This window comes from Armigeres subalbatus, chromosome 3 (genome assembly GCF_024139115.2).
Source record: "Armigeres subalbatus isolate Guangzhou_Male chromosome 3, GZ_Asu_2, whole genome shotgun sequence".
Lineage (NCBI taxonomy): Eukaryota > Metazoa > Arthropoda > Insecta > Diptera > Culicidae > Armigeres > Armigeres subalbatus.
Window position 1 is genome coordinate 309,434,113 of NC_085141.1, and position 10,857 is coordinate 309,444,969.

A 10,857-nucleotide genomic window follows, 5' to 3' on the forward strand; every position below is an offset into this window, starting at 1 on the left:
CCGATGGATGCTGATGCTGGGACAGCTCCAATGAATTGCGTCGTTGAACTCTAATGACTATGGTACTGGCTGCTCTGACTGCTGGATGATGCCAGTCTCTATTTGTTCGTTCATTCCACTTTCGGAGAGTATGGTTGTTAGTTTTTTCTCGGATTTTTTTTACGATATTTTGAACGTGCACTATCAGTTAGGTGTATCTCGACTGAGTTACATGGCTCGAAGCGATGAGTTTTTCGGGGAAGGGGTTTGTGATACGAGTCTGTGCCTATATTGCAAAAACAGTCTACCTACATGTTTGTTTGTTTTCCCTCACTTCAATGTTAGTATGGACCATACAGTTTGCAATAGAAAGGAATATTTCAACCTTTCCTAAATTGACTATGAGTAGACTCTAGAGTGCTTCCATATATTTATAGAAAGCTATCCACACAGCATATTATTCATGGTTCAAAAAGAAAACTACCGTCGGGCGGGGTCTAAGGCGAGGCTCTTTGGCCATTTCTAAAAATTAAGATACCTATACTGCCGCTAACCGCAAGTCAGACTTATCTGGATATGACGCCCATATACAGATAAGTCTGATTTGCGGTTAGAGGCAGTATAATTACCGTCAAATTTTTACTATCACTATTTTGGTGTCTTGTTGATAGATGGATGTCAGATTGTCAGCATTTCGCCATACATACCCGCCTATCGTATCCTTCCAGATTTTGCTACCTTCTGAATACTGAGCTCGCCGTGGAGTTGGGCGAACTCGTGATTCATACTTCGCCGCCACACAAAGTTCTCTTGCACACCACCAAAATGGTCCAAAGCACGTGTCTTTTGGATACTCCAAGTATTTGCGAAGCATCTACTCGAGCATAGTATAAGTCTCGTGTGCGTAGATCTCTACCGAATCCACAACATTTTGCGCGAATATATTTGCATGATTTCCTCACCATCTGTAGACAGAAAGGTGGGATTTTTTCTCAACAAAACAATGGCTCGCAGTATATATAACACTGCAGTTATTTGACATGTGATTAAAAAACGCAAGAAACAAATTTCGCGTTCGGTTGATCGTTTTTGGCACGGAAAAGAATCCACACTCATCAAATGCTTTAGCCAAGCAAGCCTTTGGCACAGCAGAGTGTGATTGATTCGCACTCTATACAAATCCGCCCAGCCCGTTGTTGGGGGCATAGAGTGAGATGCTCTCGAATAATAAACAGGTACACTCGCTTGACTGTGGATATACAACAGTTAAGCACATGCGAAGATTGGACAAATCAAGCATCCGAAAGATATTCAATTTGCAAAAAAGGAATCTATACCATTTCGTCGAAAGACATTTCGTCGAATGACATTTGGTCGAATGACATTTGGTCGAAAGGACATTACGTCGAATGGACGTTTGATCGAAGGGACATTTAGTCGAAAATGATTTTTTAATCCACTAGAGACGTAGGACATTTGGTCGAAAGGACACTACGTCGAATGGACATTTAGTCGAAATCAGATTTTAGAATGAAGAATATTCGTAAATTTTGTCGAATGACGTGTGTCCAAAAGCGGATTTTCGAATTAAAAATCTTGGTACATTTAGTCCAATAATGTTCCGTCGAATGGCTATCTAAAAAAATGAACTTTGGAACAATTAAAAATGAATGATTTATTGTGGTGTTTATAAAAGTCACATAATTATTGCTCCAATATTGTCCAAAGAATGATGGGTTCATAAAAAGAATAAATAATAGGAAAACGGTGAATATTCCGAGAATTAATAATTATTTGCGAGCGTCTTAGGGGAAAATGTTACACGGTTTAAACAAATTTGTCAAATTTTAAACCGTGATTCCGAAAATATTCCCGACTGGCAATTGACTTTGACGAACCCCTCTAACCGACTACGATGAATATATTCCACCTGATCAAAAGAAATTCAGTTGAATGATGTTTCGTCAATAGACATGACGTCGAATAGATTAGGTCATATGACCATTAGGTCGGAATTAAATTTTCGGCCAATAATTAACAAATTACGGTTGGAATATTATTCTAATTATTGCATAAATATTGAGTGAAAGAAAGAGTTTTAATGAAAAGAATAAGAAAACCATTGCCATTCGACTAAACGTCCTTTCGACGAAATGTCATTTGAACAAATGTCATTAGACTAAATGTTCCAAAGCCGACTACGATAAAGTATTGGCAAAGTAACATTGGTATCATTGGTTTTTGACCTTGTGCCTTAAAATAGATTAGAGGTGAAATACCCATCAGTACCTAATAGTTTGCTATTTCTGTAGGATTTAATTTTTCAATAATCCACCAGGGTCTCCAGCAGTTTCTGTTAGCTGCTGGATACCCTGGTGTTTCTGCAACCTCATTGACATCCGTATTCGTTTCTTCCGCTGCTGATTGAACTTCCTCACGACCACTGAATTCCTCTAATCAGTTTACCAATGTGTCTTGTGGATTATTTACTCAAATTTAATCAAAAACCTATTGACGAATTATCTATTTAACTAATTACCTTTTACCGACTAAACACTTTCAAAAATTCGACTAAATTTTTATTCGACTAAATGTCCTTTCGACTAAATGTCCATTCGACCAAATGTCCATTCGACTAAATGTCCATTTGACTAAATTTCCATTCGACTAAATGTCCATTCGACTAAATGTCCCTTCGACCAAATGTACTTTCGACTAAATGTCATTCGACTAAACGTCATTCGACGAAATGTCATTCGACAAAATGTCATTCGACGAACTGTCCCAAAGCCGCAAAAAAGAGCTAACTGCGGTGGAGGTTGGTACTCAGATTCTGATGGCTTTCCGCAAACGAGACCTTTTAGTGGTCTTGTTGTGTAGGGGGTATCACGCCTATCTAGAGTGTAGGAGGTTGAGGGTTCGAGTCCCTCCAAGACACGTAGATTCCTTTTAGCAAATTTCATATCATTTTGTCCATTTCGGAACATGTGCTGTGCATATGCACAGCCAAGATATTTAATAAAAAAAATGGTTTTCGTACGGCCTAGTTGCCGTATAATATGCAATTAATAATAGTTTCAAGCTCCAAAATATCTTCGGAATTTCTTCAGAATTTCCTCAACGAATTCCTCAGAAAGTTTCTCCACAAGTTCGTTGGGAAGTTCATCCAAAAATTCCTCTGGATATTTCCCCAGATTATTATTTATTCAGACTAAGGCCGAAGTGGCCTGTGCGGTATATAAGAGTCTTCTCCATTCGGCTCGGCCCATGGCTACACGTCGCCAACCACGCAGTTTAAGGAGGCTCCGCAAGTCATCTTCCACCTGATCGATCCACCTTGCCCGCCGCGCACCTCGCCTTCTTGTGCCCGTCGGATCGTTGTCGAGAACCATTTTCACCGGGTTACTGTCCGACATTTTGGCTACGTGTCCGGCCCACCGTAGTCTGCCGATGTTCCGGTGTGAAAGATGGACGATTTTCCCAGCAGCTCTTTCAACTCGTGGTTGATATGCATCCTCCACGTACCGTCCGCCATCTGCACCCCACCATAGATGGTACGCAGCACTTTCCTTTCGAAAACTCCAAGTGCGCGTTGGTCCTCCACGAGCATCGTCCAGGTCTCGTGTCCGTATCGGACTACCGGTCTAATGAGCGTTTTGTAGATTGTTAGTTTGGTACGGCGGCGAACTCTATTCGATCGGTGCGTCTTGCAGAGTCCAAAATACGTACGATTTTCAGCAACTATGCGTCTCCGAATTTCTGGTATCATTTTCGGCAGTCACCAGTGAGCCCAAGTACACAAATTCTTCTACCATCTCGATTTCGTCACCACCGATGCAAACTCGAGATGGGTGGCTCACATTGTCTTCTCTGGAACCTTTCCTATCATGTACTTCGTCTTCGACGTGTTGATGACTAGTCCGATCCGCTTAGCTCCCCTCTTCAGTCTGATGTAGACTTCCTCCATCTTCTCAAAGTTACGTGCCATAATATCTACGTCGTCGAAGAAGCCAAATAGCTGGACAGACTTATTGACATCTGTACCACTCGTGTTGATCCCTACTTCTTGTATTACGCCTTCCAAAGCGCCTTCCCCTGAAACTCGAACTACGCACATCACCCGATCCATCGTCGCCTTGATCAACAAAATCAGTTTATCCGGAAATCCGTGTTCGTGCATTAGCTGCCATAGCTGGTCCCGATCGATTGTATCAAAGTATCATATGCGCTTTTGAAGTCGATGAATAGATGATGTGTGGGCACGTTGTATTCGCGTCATTTCTGCAAAACTTGGCAAATGGCGAACACTTGGTCCGTGGTGGAGCGATTGCCCATGAAACTCGCATGGTACTGCTCCACGAGCTCCTCCAGGAATTTCTCCGAAAAATCCTCCAGGAATTCCTCCGGAAAATCCTCCGGAAAATCCTCCAGGAATTCCTCCGGAAGTTCCTCCAGGAATTCCTCCGGAAGTTCCTCCAGGAATTCCTCTGGAAGTTCCTCCAGGAATTCCTCTGGAAGTTCCTCCAGGAATTCCTCCGGAAGTTCCTCCAGGAGTTCCTCCGGAAGTTCCTCCAGGAGTTCCTCCGGAAGTTCCTCCGGGAATTCCTCCGGAAAATCCTCAGGAATTCCTCTGGAAGTTCCTCAGGAATTCCTCCGGAAGTTCCTCCAGGAATTCCTCCGGAAGTTCCTCCAGGAATTCTTCCGGAAGTTCCTCTAGGAATTCCTCCGGAAAATCCTCAGGAATTCCTCTGGAAGTTCCTCAGGAATTCCTCCGGAAGTTCCTCCAGGAATTCCTCCGGAAGTTCCTCCAGGAATTCTTCCGGAAGTTCCTCCAGGAATTCCTCCGGAAGTTCCTCCAGGAATTCCTCCGGAAGTTCCTCCAGGAATTCCTCCGGAAGTTCCTCCAGGAATTCCTCTGGAAGTTCCTCCAGGAATTCCTCCGGAAGTTCCTCCAGGAATTCCTCCGGAAGTTCCTCCAGGAATTCTCCAGGTTCCTCCGGAAGTTCCTCCAGGAATTCCTCCGGAAGTTCCTCCAGGAATTCCTTCGGAAGTTCCTCCAGGAATTCCTCCGGAAGTTCCTCCAGGAATTCCTCCGGAAGTTCCTCCAGGAATTCCTCCGGAAGTTCCTCCAGGAATTCCTCCGGAAGTTCCTCCAGGAATTCCTCCGGAAGTTCCTCCAGGAATTCCTCCGGAAGTTCCTCCAGGAATTCTTCCGGAAGTTCCTCCAGGAATTCCTCCGGAAGTTCCTCCAGGAATTCCTCCGGAAGTTCCTCCAGGAATTCCTCCGGAAGTTCCTCCAGAACTACTTCCTCCGGAAGTTCCTCCAGGAATTCCTCCGGAAGTTCCTCCAGGAATTCCTCCGGAAGTTCCTCCAGGAATTCCTCCGGAAGTTCCTCCAGGAATTCCTCCGGAAGTTCCTCCAGGAATTCCTCCGGAAGTTCCTCCAGGAATTCCTCCGGAAGTTCCTCCAGGAATTCCTCCGGAAGTTCCTCCAGGAATTCCTCCGGAAGTTCCTCCAGGAATTCCTCCGGAAGTTCCTCCAGGAATTCCTCCGGAAGTTCCTCCAGCAATTCCTCCGGAAGTTCCTCCAGGAATTCCTCCGGAAGTTCCTCCAGGAATTTCTCCGGAAGCTCCTCCAGGAATTTCTCCGGAAGCTCCTCCAGGAATTCCTCCGGAAGTTCCTCCGGAAGTTCCTCCAGGAATTCCTCCGGAAGTTCCTCCAGGAATTCCTCCGGAAGTTCCTCCAGGAATTCCTCCGGAAGTTCCTCCAGGAATTCCTCCGGAAGTTCCTCCAGGAATTCCTCCGGAAGTTCCTCCAGGAATTCCTCCGGAAGTTCCTCCAGGAATTCCTCCGGAAGTTCCTCCAGGAATTCCTCCGGAAGTTCCTCCAGGAATTCCTCCGGAAGTTCCTCCAGGAATTCCTCCGGAAGTTCCTTCTGGAATTCCTCCGGAAGTTCCTCCAGGAATTCCTCCGGAATTTCCTCCAGAAAGCCCCCCGAAGTTCCTCCAGGAATTCCTCCGGAAGTTCCTCCAGGAATTCCTCCGGAAGTTCCTCCAGGAATTCCTCCGGAAGTTCCTCCAGGAATTCCTCCGGAAGTTCCTCAGGAATTCCTCCGGAAGTTCCTCCAGGAATTCCTCCGGAAGTTCCTCCAGGAATTCCTCCGGAAGTTCCTCCAGGAATTCCTCCGGAAGTTCCTCAGGAATTCCTCCGGAAGTTCCTCCAGGAATTCCTCCGGAAGTTCCTCCAGGAATTCCTCCGGAAGTTCCTCCAGGAATTCCTCCGGAAGTTCCTCCAGGAATTCCTCCGGAAGTTTCTCCAGGAATTCCTCCGGAAGTTCCTCCAGGAATTCCTCCGGAAGTTCCTCCAGGAATTCCTCCGGAAGTTCCTCCAGGAATTCCTCCGGAAGTTCCTCCAGGAATTCCTCCGGAAGTTCCTCCAGGAATTCCTCCGGAAGTACCTCCGGAATTCCTTCAAATGTACCTCCGGAAGTCCCTCCAGGAAATCCTCCGGAAGTTCCTCCAGGAAATCCTCCGGAAGTTCCTCCGGGAATTCCTCCGGAAGTTCCTCCAGGAATTTCCGGAAGTTCCTCAGGAATTCCTCCAGGAATTCCTCCGGAAGTTCCTCCAGGAATTCCTCCGGAAGTTCCTCCAGGAATTCCTCCGGAAGTTCCTCCAGGAATTCCTCCGGAAGTTCCTCCAGGAATTCCTCCGGAAGTTCCTCCAGGAATTCCTCCGGAAGTTCCTCCAGGAATTCCTCCGGAAGTTCCTCCAGGAATTCCTCGGAAGTTCCTCCAGGAATTCCTCCGGAAGTTCCTCCAGGAATTCCTCGGAAGTTCCTCCAGGAATTCCTCCGGAAGTTCCTCCAGGAATTCCTCCGGAAGTTCCTCAGGAATTCCTCCGGAAGTTCCTCCAGGAATTCCTCCGGAAGTTCCTCCAGGAATTCCTCCGGAAGTTCCTCCAGGAATTCCTCCGGAAGTTCCTCCAGGAATTCCTCGGAAGTTCCTCCAGGAATTCCTCCGGAAGTTCCTCAGGAATTCCTCGGAAGTTCCTCCAGGAATTCCTCCGGAAGTTCCTCAGGAATTCCTCCGGAAGTTCCTCCGGGAATTCTTCCGGAAGTTCCTCCGGAATTCCTCCGGAAGTTCCTCGGGAATTCCTCCGGAAGTTCCTCCAGGAATTCCTCCGGAAGTTCCTCCGGGAATTCCTCCGGAAGTTCCTCCAGAATTCCTCCGGAAGTTCCTCCGAATTCCTCCGGAAGTTCCTCCGGGAATTCCTCGGAAGTTCCTCCAGGAATTCCTCCGGAAGTTCCTCAGGAATTCCTCCGGAAGTTCCTCGAAATTCCTCCGGAAGTTCCTCCGGGAATTCCTCCGGAAGTTCCTCCAGAATTCCTCGGAAGTTCCTCCGGGAATTCCTCCGGAAGTTCCTCGGGAATTCTCCGGAAGTTCTCCTCCGAATTCCTCCGAGTTCCTCCAAGTTCCTCCGAATTCCTCCGGAAGTTCCTCCGGGAATTCCTCGGAAGTTCCTCCGGGAATTCCTCGGAAGTTCCTCCAGGAATTCCTCGGAAGTTCCTCCGGGAATTCCTCCGGAAGTTCCTCAGGAATTCCTCGGAAGTTCCTCCGGGAATTCCTCCGGAAGTTCCTCCAGGAATTCCTCCGGAAGTTCCTCCGGGAATTCCTCCGGAAGTTCCTCAGGAATTCCTCCGGAAGTTCCTCCGAATTCCTCCGGAAGTTCCTCCGGGAATTCCTCCGGAAGTTCCTCCGAATTCCTCCGGAAGTTCCTCCAGAATTCCACCGGAAGTTCCTCCAGTACTTCCTCCGGAAGTTCCTCCGGGAATTCCTCCGGAAGTTCCTCCGGGAATTCCTCCGGAAGTTCCTCCGGGAATTCCTCCGGAAGTTCCTCCGTTAATCCTCCAAAAATTCCACCAGGAGTTCCTCCGGAAGTTCCTCCGGGAATTCCTCCGGAAGTTCCTCCAGGAATTCCTCGGAAGTTCTCTCCGGAATTCCTCGGAAGTTCCTCCCGGAATTCCTCGAATTCCTCCGGAAATTCCTCCGGAAGTTCCTTCAGGAATTCCTCCGGAAGTTCCTCGAATTCCTCCGGAAGTTCCTCCAGGAATTCCTCCGGAAGTTCCTCGGGAATTCCTCCGGAAGTTCCTCCAGGAATTCCTCGGAAGTTCCTCAGGAATTCCTTCGGAAGTTCCTCCGGGAATTCCTTCCTTCGGAAGTTCCTCCGGGAATTCCTCCGGAAGTTCCTCAGGAATTCCTTCGGAAGTTCCTCAGGAATTCCTCCGGAAGTTCCTCCGGGAATTCCTCCGGAAGTTCCTCCGAAATTCCTCCAGGAAGTTCACTTCGAAATTCCTCCAGTTCCTCCAGGAATTCCTCCGGAAGTTCCTCCAGAATTCCTCCAGAGTTCCTCCGGGGAATTCCTCCGGAAGTTCCTCCAGGAATTCCTTCGGAAGTTCCTCCAGGAATTCCTCCGGAAGTTCCTCCGAATTCCTCGGAATTCCTCCGGGAATTCCTCCGGAAGTTCCTCAGGAATTCCTCCGGAAGTTCTCAGGAATTCCTCGGAAGTTCCTCCGATTCCTCGGAAGTTCCTCGAATTCCTCGGAATCTCTCGGAAGTTCTTCAGGAATTCCTCCGGAAGTTCCTCAGGAATTCCTCCGGAAGTTCCTCCAGAAGATCCTCCCGGAAGTCCTCCCGGGAATTCCTCCGGAAGTTCCTCCAGGAATTCCTCCGGAAGTTCCTCCAGAAATTCCTCCGGGAATTCCTCAGGAATTCCTCCGGAATTCCTCCAGTTCCTCCGGAAGTTCCTCGGGAATTCCTCCGAAGTTCTCAGGAATTCCTCCGGAAGTTTCCTCCGGGAATTCCTCCGGAAGTTCCTCCGAATTCCTCCGGAAGTTCTCCAGAATTCCTCCGGAAGTTCCTCCAGGAATTCCTCGGAAGTTCCTCAGGAATTCCTCCGGAAGTTCCTCCAGGAATTCCTCCGGAAGTTCCTCAGGAATTCCTCCGGAAGTTCCTCCAGGAATTCCTCCGGAAGTTCCTCCAGGAATTCCTCGGAAGTTCCTCCAGAATTCCTCCGGAAGTTCCTCCAGAATTCCTCGGAAGTTCCTCCAGGAATTCCTCCGGAAGTTCCTCCGGGAATTCCTCCAGGAAGTTCCTCCGGAATTCCTCGGAAGTTCCTCCAGGAATTCCTCCGGAAGTTCCTCCGGGAATTCCTCGGAAGTTCCTCCAGAATTCCTCCGGAAGTTCCTCAGGAATTCCTCGGAAGTTCCTCAGGAATTCCTCCGGAAGTTCCTCCAGAATTCCTCCGGAAGTTCCTCCAGAATTCCTCCGGAAGTTCCTCAGGAATTCCTCGGAAGTTCCTCAGGAATTCCTCCGGAAGTTCCTCCAGAATTCCTCCGGAAGTTCCTCCGGGAATTCCTCCGGAAGTTCCTCCAGGAATTCCTCGGAAGTTCCTCCGGGAATTCCTCCGGAAGTTCCTCAGGAATTCCTCCGGAAGTTCCTCCAGGAATTCCTCCGGAAGTTCCTCAGAATTCCTCCGGAAGTTCCTCCAGGAATTCCTCCGGAAGTTCCTCAGGAATTCCTCGGAAGTTCCTCGAATTCCTCCGGAAGTTCCTCGGGAATTCCTCCGGAAGTTCCTCCAGGAATTCCTCCGGAAGTTCCTCAGGAATTCCTCGGAAGTTCCTCCAGGAATTCCTCCGGAAGTTCCTCAGGAATTCCTCCGGAAGTTCCTCCAGAATTCCTCCGGAAGTTCCTCCGGGAATTCCTCCGGAAGTTCCTCCAGAATTCCTCCGGAAGTTCCTCCAGGAATTCCTCCGGAAGTTCCTCCAGGAATTCCTCCGGAAGTTCCTCCAGAATTCCTCCGGAAGTTCCTCCAGGAATTCCTCCGGAAGTTCCTCCAGAATTCCTCCGGAAGTTCCGTTCCTCCGGGAATTCCTCCGGAAGTTCCTCAGGAATTCCTCGGAAGTTCCTCCAGAATTCCTCCGGAAGTTCCTCCGGGAATTGAAGTTCCTCCAGAATTCCTCCGGAAGTTCCTCGGGAATTCCTCCGGAAGTTCCTGGAAGTTCCTCGGGAATTCCTCCGGAAGTTCCTCCAGGAATTCCTCCGGAAGTTCCTCGAATTCCTCGGAAGTTCCTCCAATTCCTCCGGAAGTTCCTCCGGAATTCCTCCGGAAGTTCCTCGAATTATTCCTCCGGAAGTTCCTCCGGGAATTCCTCCGGAAGTTCCTCGAATTCCTCCGGAAGTTCCTCCGAATTCCTCCGGAAGTTCCTCCGGGAATTCCTCCGGAAGTTCCTCCGGGAATTCCTCGAGTTCCTCCGGGAATTCCTCCGGAAGTTCCTCCGAGAATTCCTCCGGAAGTTCCTCCGGGAATTCCTCCGGGAATTCCTTCGGAAGTTCCTCCGGGAATTCCTCCGGAAGTTCCTCCGGGAATTCCTCCGGAAGTTCCTCCGGGAATTCCTCCGGGAATTCCTTCGGAAGTTCCTCCGGGAATTCCTTCGGAAGTTCCTCCGGGAATTCCTTCGGAAGTTCCTCCGGGAATTCCTTCGGAAGTTCCTCCGGGAATTCCTTCGGAAGTTCCTCCGGGAATTCCTCCGGAAGTTCCTCCGGAAGTTCCTCCGGGAATTCCTCCGGAAGTTCCTCCGGGAATTCCTCCGGAAGTTCCTCCGGGAATTCCTCCGGAAGTTCCTCCAGGAATTCCTCCGGAAGTTCCTCAGGAATTCCTCCGGAAGTTCCTCCAGGAATTCCGTCGTAAGTTACTCCAGGAATTCCGTCGGAAGTTCCTCGAATTCCTCCGGAAGTTCCTCCGGAATTCCTCCGGAAGTTCTTTCGAATTCCTCCGGAAGTTCCTCCGGGAATTCCTCCTGGAAGTTCCTCAGAAATTCCT